Source organism: Lissotriton vulgaris, chromosome 5 (assembly GCF_964263255.1).
Source record: "Lissotriton vulgaris chromosome 5, aLisVul1.2, whole genome shotgun sequence".
Classification (NCBI taxonomy): domain Eukaryota; kingdom Metazoa; phylum Chordata; class Amphibia; order Caudata; family Salamandridae; genus Lissotriton; species Lissotriton vulgaris.
The window spans coordinates 997,906,154-997,922,765 of record NC_141693.1 but is presented as its reverse complement, the minus strand read 5'-3'; the positions used below and the strand labels follow the sequence as shown (position 1 = coordinate 997,922,765).

At 43.8% G+C, this 16,612-nt stretch overlaps 1 protein-coding gene across 1 annotated transcript in view; it reads left to right on the top strand.

The window, feature by feature from the left end:
- Positions 1 to 3,722: 3,722 nt before the first annotated feature.
- The window catches only part of R3HCC1L (R3H domain and coiled-coil containing 1 like), a 359,134-nt gene continuing 346,244 nt past the window's right edge, over positions 3,723 to 16,612 (top strand). Inside the window, exon 1 of the mRNA XM_086922609.1 lies at positions 3,723 to 3,852. The gene's annotated coding sequence lies outside the window, so the exon portion shown is untranslated. The remainder of the gene's footprint in view (positions 3,853 to 16,612) is intronic.

Here is a 16,612-nt window from a genome sequence, read left to right as displayed (position 1 = left end):
TGCATATCGCCATTGTCTAACCCAGGGTGGTGTGGAGTCCAAAAAAACGATGGATTTGGGCCCAGATCTTTGGACTGGGATGAATGTGTGACATTGATCCACATTCGGTCCATCACCTGTTCTGTTTGCAATTGCCGCCATAAGTGCGCTGGGGATGCCCAGACGTGGGTCCCAGGCACTCCACACCACTGGAGTCTAGCTAGCCGGGCTGATGAGAGGTGTTACCTCGAAACCGGTCCGGTCCTCGGATGCTTGATTCCGTTCTGGGAAGGACATGGCTTTTGTAGTTCGGACTGGACTGTTCCCATGGGGCACAGGGTCAGAGCTGATTTGCATATCGCCATTGTCTAACCCAGGGTGGTGTGGAGTCCAAAAAAACGATGGATTTGGGCCCAGATCTTTGGACTGGGATGAATGTGTGACATTGATCCACATTCGGTCCATCACCTGTTTTGTTTGCAATTGTCGCCATAAGTGTGCTGGGGATGCCCAGACGTGGGTCCCAGGCACTCCACACCACTGGAGTCTAGCTAGCCGGGCTGATGAGAGGTGTTACCTCGAAACCGGTCCGGTCCTCGGATGCTTGATTCCGTTCTGGGAAGGACATGGCTTTTGTAGTTCGGACTGGACTGTTCCCATGGGGCACAGGGTCAGAGCTGATTTGCATATCGCCATTGTCTAACCCAGGGTGGTGTGGAGTCCAAAAAAACGATGGATTTGGGCCCAGATCTTTGGACTGGGATGAATGTGTGACATTGATCCACATTCGGTCCATCACCTGTTTTGTTTGCAATTGCCGCCATAAGTGCGCTGGGGATGCCCAGACGTGGGTCCCAGGCACTCCACACCACTGGAGTCTAGCTAGCCGGGCTGATGAGAGGTGTTACCTCGAAACCGGTCCGGTCCTCGGATGCTTGATTCCGTTCTGGGAAGGACATGGCTTTTGTAGTTCGGACTGGACTGTTCCCATGGGGCACAGGGTCAGAGCTGATTTGCATATCGCCATTGTCTAACCCAGGGTGGTGTGGAGTCCAAAAAAACGATGGATTTGGGCCCAGATCTTTGGACTGGGATGAATGTGTGACATTGATCCACATTCGGTCCATCACCTGTTTTGTTTGCAATTGCCACTTTAATTTTTTAGGCACGGGAAGATTAAGTCATCACAGAGTGGTTGCAAATTGGCCAGACTGGTTTTATTCACACTCACACACATTAGCACCGCTTTACAGAGTTTGCCAGTGAAGCACTACTTTTGTTTTTTCACCTTTCTTTGAACAACATTGTTTTCGCCAGGTGGGAAAGTGCACAATTCCTGGAGATACTGCAATACATGGTTGATGCGTGGAATGGAAACAGCTTAATGTGATCCTTATCAGCTGTTTTCCTTATTTTAGTTTATAAAATGTGTACTGCAGCTCTGTGTTCGGGGATGTGTTTTTTTAAACCATACTGCTTACGTTTTGAAAGGATACAAGCAATGGACATTGACACTGGTCCCTTTTGGGCCCTGAAGTCATGTCCTTAACTTTTCAGACAAAAACACTCATTGATTTCTGAATAATGAATGTAAAAGCATTAAGATACCTATGTCCTTCCTGCTTACATTTCATATGCTTTACTTACTCGTGCATTTCCAATGAGTGTTAGCTTTTTCCAGGATGTTATTACTTATTTTTTCAGGTAGCATTTTAGTCTTGTCTAGTACATGATAAGAATTGCGTCGCATCCAGGTGTTTATAGTGGGGCTTAATTGGGCTGTATCTGAAGACAGTGCGAGTTTCTCTCAGTGGGGCAGTATGTTGTTCAGTGAGGGAGAGGATGTGGCACTTAGGCCAGAGCTGCCGAATTTGGACCTGGGGAACCAGGTACAGCCTTCATGACCAGTACACCAGACCACTCTCTTAAGGTAGCACTTTCACATGTTAGACCCTAGAAAACCCTGCTAGACCTTAGAAGCCCTGTTGGCTTAGCAACAGCAGGTGAATCCAAGCAGTGGCAAGTGTGGGTTAAACTTGAAGGCATGTCCACCACAATCCATACTGAAGTTCACCTCCTGCCTTACGGGCTGACCTACAAAGCAGCACACTATAGAGCAACAGTGACTCTGTCACTGAGGTCACTGGGCCCTTGAGGCCAGTCCACGTCACCATTGGTACCTCCATTGGCCTTGTTTCAGCAGCAGTAGTAGTGCAACTAACCAAGAATCAGCAATGTAGGATTTGCAGGCACACCAAACTACGTTTTCAAAGTTCCCAGTCTCTCTGCTTCATGGAAAAGCACTTTCAACGTGTGCTGTCTACTTTGGGGGCACTGGAATTATGCAGCAATGGAGTACAAAATTATGTCGCAGTGTGGACTAAATTAGGCAGCAAAAAAAAGGCTGCAGCATAATGTGGTACATTTTCTGATACTTTATTATTTTGACATTTTTACGCATGCTAACAGTTGCTGCAAAGATTTTACCTCATTAGTGCTAGTGTAATATGCAAATGAAGCAGTGAGAAAGGTGACCAGACAACTTTTGCAAAGAGCCCTCCGCTTTGCAGCAACACAAGTCACATTTTTTAGTAACTTTTGATCAGTTTGAGCTACAATTTTTTTTGTTTAATCGTCAGATAATGCAGCAGATTATGTATTATGCGTCAAATATGGCAGAGCCATAATTATGTGAAAAACATTTGCAATTCATGTTTGAACTGCTGCTGTGGAAAAAGTAAGAAGTGCTGATGACAGAAACTGCATGGCTTGGACACAAATGGATAGTGATTCCACTTTTAAACATATTTGGGACTTTCTGTAATTGGAAATATTTCCCACCTTGTGTATATATTTTATTGTCAATAACTCATATTAAGGCAAACACGAGATGATGGATGGAGCGCTGAAACTTTTCAGACGCTCAACCCAATCAGAGGTCTGGGTTGAATCCAGTTTATTTTGCTTTAACCACTTCCCTGCTGATGACGGAACCACGCCGTCATGAGCCATGGGCGCAATGTGCTCATGACGGCGTGAGTCCGTCATGCGGCGGCCACCCCGTCAAAGCAGCACTGATTCCCTGCCTGTACGGGTGAATTAGTGAGTGGGCGGAGTCGTGACAGAACCACGCCGTCATGAGCACAGCGCGCCCGTGGCTCATGACGGCGTGGTTCCGTCACAATCATTGCGGCGGCGCGATCCCCCTCCCCCCGAGCGCCGCGGCAGAATTACCGCTGCGGCCAAGGGGTTAATAACTAATATTAGACCTTAAATAAACATGTGTATGTATCCATCGGTTGAATTAAGTAATAAGCTGTAACTGGTCAGTGAAATGCCAAACAAATACTAAAAATTGGGACGTTTTGATCTTTCTGGCCATTTCTGTCCACTAACCAAAGCCTTGGGTTATTCCCGCCCTCTGACTCGCCACCCACAGTTGCCCTACTGTTTTTTTCCCCACTTCGACTTGTGCCCCACCAAAGTAACATGTGGAAGCTGGGTACACGAACATAATGTTTCGTTGTGCAATAATAAACGTAGCAAACAGCCAACTACGCATTTGGAAAGAGCAACCATGGGAGTTAACAAAAAAGGGCACAAGAGAATGCTTTACGAAATACTAACCATTAAACACAGACACAACCAAGCCTTCGTTTTTTTGAGTGGCGGATGTAAACAGTACGTATCACGCACAAAACTAGGAAGTGACGTTTCGCTACGTGTTGTGCCGTTGCTAAGGATTTTTTCTCTAAACGGAAGGAATTATTTATCATCCAAATGTCAAGCGGCGTCTGAGAGCGGGTCTTCTAAAGCTAGAGAGGGGAAGAACCCAATCACCCAAGAACACGGAAAGCGCAGAATATAACTCAAGTAGGTTCGTTTCTTGATTACTCAGTCTAGATAACCTAAAAGGACATCCAGCTATCCCACTCTTTTTAATGCCATGCAGAGCCATGGCTTTATAGTTCTCAAGCAACACAGCATACACAACATGGCTCTGTTCTCCTAGTTCTGCGAGTATTCACAGTTCTGTTACTGTTTTTACGACTGTCACCCCCGAACGCACACAGCTTCAAGTCTCAGGCCCTCTACGCTAATGCCAGACTTCGTCTTGAGTCCTCTACACATATTGACAACTGGAGCACAAACCTTATTGTCGCTAGAGTTAGGTTCTGCCCCAGTGTCCGGTTGGGCATGCACATTTCCAGTCACCCCCATTTCCAGTCACCCCCTTCAAGGTGCCGGCAGCCTGCCCAATAGAAAGCGAGGACTATAAGTGCAGCCTACCTGCAATTCTGCTTCAAATACCTTCATCAATGGCTGAATTACTAGTTAACACGTGACAGAACACTGCAAATAGTGGCTCTGCTGGTTATAGGTTATAAAAAATAATATGCGGCCAGACGGCAGCTGTGGTTCCCACTTTAATGCATCTTTTATGCAGTGGACGTTGATGATGTAATTTCTCAGAGTCTTCCCTCTTGCATTTAAGAAGGTGGAAGGATGCACATTGTATAAAGAAATGGGACAAAAGACTGCCTTAAATAGAGAAACTCTATAAAATTGCTCAAGGGGGTAATGCACTTTCTGGGGACGTTCGGAATTGCAGACAGGGGTTATGCGGCTGGCTTCATGTTGTCTGCCAGCCCAGGTGTTTCTCACGAGCAAAGCTTGTTGCTCAGGCTCTCTGAGGCTCCCTCTGTGCACTCCACGAGGGAGCAGGACTGCAACTTCTTCTAGCTGACTGGACAGCTTAGCAGGTTCACGTCCCTCATGGGGAGATCTTCGCACAGTGCGCTACTTACTATCTTGTATGACTGTCTGCATTAGCCTTTCATCCTTCTTTAGTCGATAACATGACATCCTTTGAGGCAGCTTTTTCACGCAGTTATATTAATCTACAACACTTATGAACAAGTGAGGTAAAAGACCGTGACATATGCCCATTTAACCTCCCCACACTTCGAGAATCTGATTTTTTGTAAGTGAAAGAGGTGTGAAAACAGACATGGCTGCAAGACCCAATGTTGGATGGACGTGGACCGTGCACAGTTGGTAAAGGGTCTTGTGTCATACCTCACACCTTTGGCCAGTTCTCGATTTGCATCTGGCAGCCAGAGTTGGATTGGGATAAAAATAGCCCTAGTTACTAAAATTAAAATAGCCCCATTAGCAAATCAGGAAGCTAAAAGAAAGATGGACCACAGTTGCAAATACAGGCACAATGTATAGAGGTTTGGCAAAGTATCAGAGACTGAATGCATTTGTGTTTGCTGTAGACAATTTGTGGTGATTTCGGAGAATGAACAGTAAAAACCATCCACCTTACCCTAACAAAGGCCCACAAAATAAGAAATAAGCATTGGCAAAGCCAATAGGTTTTGCCTAAGCGGGATGTATTGGCTTTGTCAATATTCTTTAGACATGCTGCACAGCAGCACAGGCTACTGTGCAACATGGATTAAGTTAAAAATAAAAAGTGCTATGAAGGTGCCAGGGCTGCCTGCCCCATAGCATTATTATTTTCTTTACTTTCAGCCATGTTGCACAGCAGCCCGCACCGCTGTGCAAAATGTCTAAAAACATTGCTAAAGCCAATACATCTTGCATAGGCAAAACCTATTGGCATTTGCTGTTGTTTATTATCACATATGACAACACCTTCAAAAATATAAGTTCAGGATACGCCCTGTAAAAAACCCTTGTTATTTGATTTAAACGTTTATAATGTTGATCCATCTACAGTAAGAACCTAGGCCACATAGAGGGTATACCTGACAACTACCTCGTCTTTTAGATTAATAATAGTGGTTATCAGGGCTGATGCAGAAATGTTTCTTAGCTCATGTTTAAAATACTTGACTTTTAATAAATATGGTCAGTGCAATGATTAATCTCATGTACCAAGGAGGAAAGCTTCAGTGTTTTGAAGAAATACACTTTTACAATTTTGAATACACCTTAAATGTTGTATGTTGTTTGTTGCATGATTAACATGCTAGGTATTTCCATAGCTCGGATCGTACTCAGGCTCCTAGAGCCAAGCCAGATTCTTGGTTCGGCTCAGGCTTCCCTGTTAATTTGCTGGCTATCCCTCCTCTAATTGTCACTACCTGACTGGCCTCCTCGAATACACACTGTTGATAAGATCCAGGGATAAATCATGAGTTTCATGGGCCTTAATGTACGCATGGACGTCACTTAAGGGACTAAGCTGCAACCCCTGGCTTGCCTTTTGCGACTCCAAACATTGACTTTGCGACCCCTGACCTCAGCAGTGGCAAAGTCAGTGCCAGGAATACAGGGGCAGGTGGTCCTTATGGAGGTTGGTTGGGGTACCACTTTCCTTGTTTTCAGTCAGATTTTTTTTTATTACACTAGTAGTGAATAATATCATATTATTAACTATTAGTGTAATAAAAAAATGGAGTACAGTTAGCTGGCCTATCTGGCCGCTGAAGTGTGTAAAAATGCTTTTTAATTTATGTTGTATGTGTGCTTGCAGATGAGTGTGCTTACGTAAGAGAGTGTGTGTATGAGTGAATATGTGCGTGTGTATGTGTAAGCATTTCCATTTGAGTAAAACAAAAGGTCACATGACGTGTGCGTCACTTCCGCTACCCCTGACATTTTGGTGAATTGACGACCATGAATGCAAGTAAGGAAAACGCTTTCTGTTCCTGGTTGGACTTATACTGCTGCTGCATCATGAATAGACATAGCTATGTCACTATCTTTCACTACCTATTGCTACCCAGTGTTCACAAAGCTCTCTCGTACTATTTTTCTAAACCAGTTTTCACCCTGAATACTGATAGCTCTATTCAATTATTGCTGGGTTCACAATGACATACAGATCAGTCAAAGGTCTGGGCAAACAGCTACCAGCCTCTGCTTCTATTTCTCTTTTGAGCTTACACAGAGAGGAGATGGAACCAATGGTAGGATTAGTAATCATTTTTTCACACTAAGGTTTCAAAAGTAGCACAGAAATTGTTACGTCTGAACACAAATGGCTAATTGGAATTCAGTGAATATTCACTATGTTTTAATGTTCGTGATAGAGCGTGGGCTCACCTCCTCATTTTACCATACTCACCTGGGCCCATAAAAACAACATACACACTTTGAACAGGTGAACCTTTTCCACGCTCTTACCTAGTTAAAGTTTACCTACTAGGACCTATACCATTAACTTACCAATCCTTGTTGCTGGTACCTAAAGTCCTAAGGGATCAAGGGTGTTAGCATAATAGATAGCATAACAACATTGCATTTACCTTCAAAATAACCACAAACTCGGGAAAGGTTTAAACTCTTTATCTATGTAAATTTCTTAAATGTCAGAGTCCATATTAATTCAAATAAAGCTCGTTTAGTTAGAAAGACGATTGAAGCAAAATATGCAGCAATTTTGGAAAGAAATGTTGTTAAGCATTTGAACATAGGGAGGGTAGAAAAAGGAAACAATACAACTACGTACCCACACTTATTTATAGTTACCTAGAATGGTGTGAGGACCAACCCTGGCCACGGGCTGGGATAAAGGACAGGACTCCCGAAGGTTCAGGTGTCAGTAGACAGCGCAGATGCAGATAAGGACAGGTGAAAGCCAAATTAGGATGGATGCAGACTGAACCAGGTACCCTCAGCTAAGTGCAACGCCAGCGTCACACCCCTCTCTGCGGCTAACAGTGGACCCCGATTGGGTTATCAAATCTTCTCCCTCAGAACCCCGATTGGGTTATCGATTTTCCCGTGCACAAAAACTAGAGTCTAGAGGGAAAGACAGAACTAGGACGCCCCCCACTCAATAAGTCATCCAACAAAACAAGTCCTAGTTCTCACTGCAATATTTTTAAAGATATCTAGAGATTACTGGTTGCTTGTAGATCACACCAGAGAGTTCCTTCATCTAGGGATACTCATGATCTCTTAATCTATTGCTTGAATAAAAAGCAGCCTCGCTCTGATCTCGACAGTACAAGACAGCACAAGACTCACATACACTTTGAACGGACAAAATGTGTGAAGTGATAGGTAGTCTTCACACTCTCCTTTTTTAATTTAATTTAAGTGTTTTACTGTTTGCAACAGAGAAAGGAACAGAAGTAAAGTTTGAAGTCCTAGTTGCACAGTATCTTATATGTTTAAATGTTTAATGTTGTGAGTCTTTGTTACATATAAGTTGTGTTCACTGCACCACGCACTGTCTTTACACTTTGGGTTTGAAGCACGTTTCCGTTAAAGCTTGATGGCACCAATGATGATAACAGGGCCATCCTGGTGAGTACCAACCAGGGGTCCCATTGGTGGTGCGCCCGTGAGGTGCCATCTCGCTATTCACACATTTTTTTGTCCGTTCAAAGTGTATGTGAGTCTTGTGCTGTCTTGTACTGTCGAGATCAGAGCGAGGCTGCTTTTTATTCAAGCAATAGATTAAGAGATCATGAGTATCCCTAGATGAAGGAACTCTCTGGTGTGATCTACAAGCAACCAGTAATCTCTAGATATCTTTAAAAATTATCGATTTTCCCGCCAAACCCCGATTGGGTTATCGAATCTTCTGACAGAGTGCTCCGTCAGCACCTCTGCTCTCGATCCCTATTGAGTGTGTTGGGTCAGTGACAAGTCAGCTATTCGGACAAGCCGGACAATCTAACTAGCTAAGCCTACCTTAGATATACCATTTTCCAGGGCAGTGTACCACTCCCCAAATGTTGCAAGTTGTGTATTCCCTCAATTTGATTGGTCAAAAGACGAGGAGAGGTCATCACACCATACCAGTTATGATATCATCTTCTTCAATATTGAAATTAGCATTCCAGCCCATAATTTTATTTTCCCATGCACTTTTATTTCAGCCGGCAGTGAATGTATCAATATCAATAACAATGTATTTTAATTTGTACAGTCCAGCTTCCTCTTGTGGGGTTGAGAGGTCATTCTCCCAGGCGCATATTATAGCAAGCCAAGACTTGACCGGGTTTCAAAGTCCGTGATTTAGGGATTTGAGCTTCTCTGCACAGGTGCAGTTCCTCCAAAGATGGAGTTCAGAAGTACATGTCAGGCCCAAAAGTACGATACATGCAAAGTAGAAGAGAAACTGTTTTAGAACAAGAAATACATGAATGCACTGTATACCACTTATCTCTACTCTATTCCCATTATTTTATTTTAACTATGGCATTAGTTATTAAGCAGAATGAACAACTTAGTAAAAGCAATAGTGCAAGCGTTTGCACGTTAACACACAGAGTAGCCATCTTAGTTCTAGTGCACAGAAGCAAGAGTTTCCCACCAAGCAGAGAGAATACGTCATGTCGCGTGAGTGTGACAGACGCATGTGCAGTACAGATCCCGCGTTGCGGCGGCCATATTAGGTCACTCAAGTTACTCGTTAGTAAAAGCACATAGGCGAGCTTCCCCTAGATACTTGAAATGTCGTGTGGTGCAATATTAGTAAGACAAAACATGTTAATTAGTATGTTACAAATTATTTCGAGCAGGCTGAGTACAAGCAAGTCGCTTTACGTGCGCAACCTTGCTCCATCAATAGATCAGCCAACATTTTTAGTGGCTTTCCACTCATATTTTGCACATTTAGGGGCTTATTTTGATGTTTGGCGGACTTGCTTCTGTCCGACACCATCGCGGAAACAGGACTGGCCGACCTCCGGTCGGCAGTCCCGACCGCTTAATCACGATGCAACCGCACATGGTGTGGTTGCATATGGCCATTCCTCTATGGGAGTCTGTGTTCATCCCTACACGCCTTGGCAGGCACCTCAAGGTGCCTGCCACAAGGTGCAGGGATCGACAAGGGGGCCTCTATGGCAGCCCCTTGGCTCCCAATTGGAGGCTGAAAACAGAAGCAGACCCTGCATCTGGCCCCCCAAACATGCTTTACAACAGGGTTTCCATGTCAGAAAGGCTGGCATGGAAACCCTGCCGGAAACTGTGCATCGTCATTCAGAAGGCTGAATCGCCTTCCATTAGGATTACAGGCCTGTCTCCGACTGGCAGACGGGCCCCTGGAGCTTGTCAGAAGCCAGCTGGAATGACCATCTGGTTTCTATTCCGACCGGCTGTTTTGTAATCAGCCGGTCAGAATTGAAATCGACGATTTCGGTGGTAAGGCCTCCGACCTAAGGTCGGAGGCCTTAACACCGAGGTCATAGTGCCCTTTAATCTAGTGCTAACAAATTCTGTATTAAGTGAACCACTTAGGTGCAAAAAAGTTTCAGATACCCCCATATATTCAGGAGTATGGGGATGCGTTTTCCAGTTGAAAATCTCTTCCATATGGAGCAAAGAAAAAAAAACTACAATGTTCTAAGGTACATTACTGCAGGGCCTACACAAGGAACCCAGAGGGTTATATGGGATGCTGCTCATGGTGTAAGGCAATGGAGTTAGGTTTAGTATTTCCTCCTCACTTTCAAAGATAGTTTGAAACGAACCATAGCTACCAGGAATGTGATTACTGTAGGCCTTGTTTAGAGTTTCGCAGATAGGATACTCTGGCCCACATGCATCAAGCATTTTTGGAATCGCTAACGGTGCGATTCCTTAAAATCGGCCGTTTGCGATTTTTGGAATGCATCAAGCATTTTTTGAAATCGCAACATTTTTGCGATTTCCAAAAATGCGATTGCTTTTAGGAAATCGCAAATTTGCGATTTCCTAAAAGCAATGCATGAATACTTTTGAAATTGCGAATTCGCAATTAGAGGGACAAATTTACCGAGTAGTTGAACTACTCGGTAAATTTGCAAAAAGTGTAATTAACACTGAAAACGCATTTTAAAAGCATTCATGTTACAGACACACATGTCCTTAGGACATGTGTGTGTGCAACATGATGCGAAAAATACATTTCAGGGGTGCAGGGGGGGTTCATTTGAACCCCCCTCACCACCCTTGAAATGCAATCAGGATTTGCGATTTTGAAATTGCGAATTCGCAATTCCTATTCATTCCTATGGGCCTTTTGGCCCATAGGAATGAATGGGAATTGCGAATTCGCAATTTCAAAATCGCATTTTTTATGCGATTCGGTAGAAATAGCGATTTCTACCGAATTGCATAAATATTTAAAAAATAATCATGCAAAGGCTTTTGCGATTTCTAAATTGCGAATCGCTTTTTATCGCAATTTAGAAGTCGCAAAAGCCGAGATTGATGCATGTGGGCCTGAGTCACAAATGTGGCGGCTCATTATAGCCTGTGGGACTTGTAATGCAACATATGGGATAGCTGTCATATTTTGCCTGAATATACTGTCTGATAAATTCTAATAAGGTCCTTGTCTTCTTCCAATACCAGCTTCATGGTTGTTATACTGTGTTTGTTCCTTGTGTCCCAGAAGGGTTGATGTGTGATTTTCTTCAGGTAATTGCCAAATGGATTATTACAGCCGTTCTGTTCTGGAAGTTCCGAGGATTTTACAATCGGTATAGATGATCTTCATAGTGGCTATTGGCAAAATGTGTATGGGTTGAATTTTGTTGATGTTACAGATAGCAAATATAGCCTGTGGCAGGCAAATCTAGCCTGCAGCATGTATTCTGTAAGAAAAGAGACCCAAGTGTTTCCTAGAGCGGTGGTTGTGGTTTTAACAATTTACGTTGGAGTTAAAATACCAATATCTAAAGTGTTTTCCAAAATATTAGAGCAGTTGAAGGTGTTGCACATGGCATGTAATGACTTGGCAGCTGTAAGGTGCAGAAATAAAACTGCAGATATCTGGCACGTTTGCGGCTATATCCCAATGTTGTTTTTGCAATACTGTGGGTAGTGCATAAATGTCAAGTGGCCTTTTGTTGCATTACACCATCATTCAGTCCGGGGTTTTTATCCAACATCCAGTTGTATGTTGATAATAAATTTAAAGACTGGAAACTAATGAATGTCAGACTTGGTGTCTACAGTTTGCGCATTCAGCCTCTTACCAGACTTTCAGTGAAAGCGTTAATTGATATTTTCAGATTTAATGTTGCTTCTTGGTGTGGTCCCTAAATGTGAGTATGGCTGTACCCATGTTTCTTTTCTGTCTGCAGTATGGCTTACCTTGGTGGTGCTAATAAACATGCGTGGGCTTTCTCTCTTCTTGCTAAGGTCCTACTGCAGTGCATATTTAGTAGCTGTAGCCTTCACATCTGTACTTGTAAATCTTGGCTTTACTTGGTTAGTTTTTTTTGTTGAAATACGAAATATTTCTCTTATGTTGAAACAAAATGTGCTATGTATTTTGAAGTGCAGCATGTAAAACATAATTAAGCTTAAGGCTTTCATCACATTTTTGATCCCTTGTGCTCTCTCCAGAATGTCAAAGCTGTCATTTATGTAATCTGTTAAAGACTAATATGATTTTAAGATTTATTTTAGATATGCTTCATATTTGTCATAGTTTTTTACATTCTGAAAATATAGAAGTCATGGACTGTGGCATTTGGGCGGTGCCAGATGCCAGATTTCATATTTGACGAACACATTTTCTTCAAAGAACATGGCTTTTATTTATCTGGCCACACATTTGATACGTGCAATATCTTTCTTGGGATTTAGAGCAAGGACGAGCGGTTCCAGAGTCCACAGCACTGGGAAACGGATAGAGTACAGTAATTTGTTCTTTAGCAAAAGTGTTAGCAGCTGAGTCATCAAAAGTATGGGTTTTATATAGTAGCTTAACTGAGTTAAAGGATTTCGGTCCTATAGAAATTGTCGCATTTGAACAAGTACTTTTATTTAACCAAGTTCAAAGCTTTTTAATAATCAACAAGCAAGTAAATAGTGTTCTGAAGAATGTTTGTTGTGAAATGACGTGTAATAGGGGGTATGCGTGTTATTCCTTGCTGACATACTTATTACGCAGCCTATGTGTTATTTGTGTGTTTGAGGCATTACTTTTTAAAGCATGTTGGCTGAGACTTAAGTTATTGGCTGTGTGTCTTTACAGATGTGCAACAAGCGTTTGAAGCGAGAGCATTTCGTTGGACCTGAAAGCTTTTTTATGGCCTTGATGAAGGCCTGTTTGAATTATAGCCACATTGTGCGATTCCCTCGAAGTTCTTTATCAGTGAGGGGTGAGGTTTGGGTCGTGTATTTCGTAAAACCCATGGGAGACTCTCTTCTAAGGTTTCCCTTCTGGTCATATCTTTTATGACTGCTCAGATTTCCTCATCTATGAGTGTGTGCTAATGATCCACTAGCTTATTTGTTGATTGTATTTTATATTTTCCCCCATAAATTTGGACTCCGTATTTAGTGTCTGGTGTATCGAATGGTTGTACCCGTTATTTGTCCATGGTGTATTGTTTTAATGTGTAAGGATCAGAATTTATTTAGTTTATTCCTTATTTGTTAGTAGGTGATACCCTCTGGGCCTTTTTAGAAAGTTTATACCCAGGCTTTCCCTCTGCTCTTAATGTGAACCAATGTGGCAAACAGATTTTCACGTATGCATATTGCTTCTGTTTCAGCAAGAGATGTGTACATTTGTAGGGAATGTTTATATCATATTTGCCACTTTTTTGTTTTTCAAATGTGTCAAGATTGGAGGAGTGTAGGGTGTCTTCTACATGCCTAAATTATGTGGCTTATGGGTCCTTTTAAAACTAACTTTAGTCTGATTCCCCAGTGGATGGTAGGGGTGACTCCTGGTGGCCCCCTGCCCTGGGCAGCGCACCAAAACCAACGGACCACGCACGCCACCTGGGCTTCATCCTGGACTCCTCCCTCTCGATGACAAGACAAGTCAACGCTGTCTCGTCCTCTTGCTTCAACATCCTTCGCATGCTCCAGAAGGTCTTCCGATGGATCCCCACCGAAACCAGGAAGACGGTCACCCAGGCACTCGTCACCAGCCGACTGGACTACAGAAACACCCTCTACACCGGAACCACAGCCAAATTACAGAAGAGACTCCAACGCATCCAGAGCGCCTCCGCCCGACTCACCCTGGACATCCCCCGTCACAGCCACATCTCCGGACACCTGAGAGACCTGCACTGGCTCCCCGTCAACAAGAGAATCACGTTCCGACTCCTCACCCACGCACACAAGGCCCTCCACAACCTGGGCCCCAGGTACCTCAACAACCGCCTGACCTTCTACACTCCCACCCGCCAGCTTCGTTCGACCAGCCACGCCCTCGCAGCCGTTCCACGCATCCGAAGGACGACCATGGGAGGAAGATCCTTCTCATACCTGGCAGCCAAGACGTGAAACTCTCTCCCCATCCACCTCCGTCAGACCCAAGACCACCTCTCCTTCAAGAAGCAACTCAAGACCTGGCTGTTCGAGCAGTAGCTGACCCCCCCTCCCCCAAGCGCCTTGAGATCCTACGGGTGAGTAGCATGCTATATAAATTTCTTGATTGATTGATTGATTGAGAAAGAAAGAAAAGATGAGAATATTCTCCTTGGCACATACGAGATTCGTAGATTCCAACGAAGCAACATAAAATGTTTGTGTTGGCAGTTCTTTCATATGCAGTTATGGGGCTATGGGTCATGATTTTAGGGGGCTGCAAACTGCTGAACAGCCATTTAGAAGTGAACCCATTGCACCTTTCAGTGGTACTGCATGGTTGTTCCATGAACAAGGCTGAGGTTCTGGTGGGGATTTTACTCGCCTCCTTCCTGGTCTGGCTGGACGCTGGCCTTACCTTTGTAGGACATACTAAAAAAACAGCAGCCTGCTGTTTTGGTCTGTTGAGAGGCTTAAGACCAGTACTCAAATTTTTCGATGCCCCAACCAGACAGCTGGTAATCCAGGCCACTATCATCTCTCGCCTGGATTACGCTAGCTCTCTCCTGGTCGGGGCCAACCAGGCTGAGCTCACTCGCCTACAACGGGTCCAAAATGCTGCGGCCAGAGCGATTCTCGGCATGCCCAGATTTTGCCCGGTGACGAGTGTTCTTCGCTCCCTACACTGGCTTCCAGTGAGGAAGCGTATTCTCTTTAAGGTCCTCTGTTTGACCTTTAAGATTCTGAGAGGTATAGGCCCTGAAATCATGTCCAGCTTTCTTTCCTTCTATGTCCCCACACGCACCCTTCGCTCTCAAGGCCAGGCCTTTGCTGTAGTCCCTAGATTTAGGCTCAGCCGTATGGGGGGTCGCTCCTTCAGCGTAAAAGCTGCATCAACCTGGAATTCTCTTCCGGTCGAAATTCGTCTGCTGGAGGACCTTATGACCTTCCGGAAAGCAATAAAAACCTTTCTGTTTTAGCTGCCCCTTTTAGTCTTATCCTTTCCTGTTGTGTTATGTTTCTCCTTGTCTATGCGCCAGGACGCTCCTTGGCTGGAGTAGCTGTGCGCACAACAAATAACAATAACATAACACTGCATCACTTTGGCCAGCTGATCCTGCTTAATCTTAGTTATTTGTTCCTCAAAATAAAAGCTCTGCCTTGGTGTTTGAAATAGGATACTTTCCAAGCAGCTTCTGGCATTCAGGCTTTAGCCAGCCATTTCTGGTATTGGCTTTTTCTGCTGACTTAAGTTATGGTTGGTAATCCTTGAGTGACTGAGACAATGGAGAATTCGTCTAATCTTTAGTGAAATGTAAAGGCAATTCTGTATTAGGTGAACATTTTTCTATAACAGAATTGGTTTGTTGACTACCATTGAGAGATGGTTACGTCTTTGTGCATTTCTCCTCAATTCCTAATCATTTGCTCTTTCACTGTGCTTCAGAGTGGAATTGTGATTCATTTGATAACTTCCCTTCAAGAAAGCTTCCCCCTCTGTGTTGCTGTTACCCACATACTGACTACCTCAGGGCTCTCTATTCTTGTGTTTGTCCTGCGTTAAAGCATTTAGCTCTTTTAGTGTTTTGATTGGATGAGGTATCCTTCCACTGCATGATACCACACTTGCAGTTCATATGAGAGACTTCTTCATCCCATTCTCTCTCCCTGCTCCCCTTTCTCTGCCCCACCCCCTGTCCCTTCCCACTCTCCCATCCCCACCCAGCATCCTCTTGCCCCGGCTTCCCCTCTACTTTTTTTCTTTTATATTTCGGGCATCCGCTGTGCTATCTCTGGGTGGTGACCTTAATTCTAATCATTCTCTGATGGCCGCCCTCACATGCATGGCTGGTATCGATGATTTAAAAAAAAAAAATATTGAACACATTTCATTCAAAGATGGCTGCTGCAGATGAGCACTCATCCACAATAAAACAAAATGCATCTAAAGGTGGTGATTGTAGATGATGCTCGCTCATACATGACAGCCATCTGTAAATGGCATTAGGATTTTCAAACCCATTTTAAGTTTTCCTCCTATCTAAGGCGTGAAAATTAATTTGTGAATGCAGTAGGATTGATGGCCTGGACCTATTGGCTTTGCCAGAGTTTGTTCACAGTAGGAGTTCAAAGAAGGGCGCAGAAGTGAGGGTTGTATTGTTTCATTCCCCCTCTCTAAACAGTTTGCTGGAGGTGATCTTTACTCAGTCAAGGATACAAGTTACATGTACTGCCTGGCAAGAGTACTTTACTGGAGAATCTGTACTTATGATTCATTTGTCTTCCCTAGTTGGCCCTTTTGTGTGGCTAATATCACTGTATTCTGTTCGTTTTCTTTCTTTCCCATCAACTACATGGCATTAACAATATTTCTAAA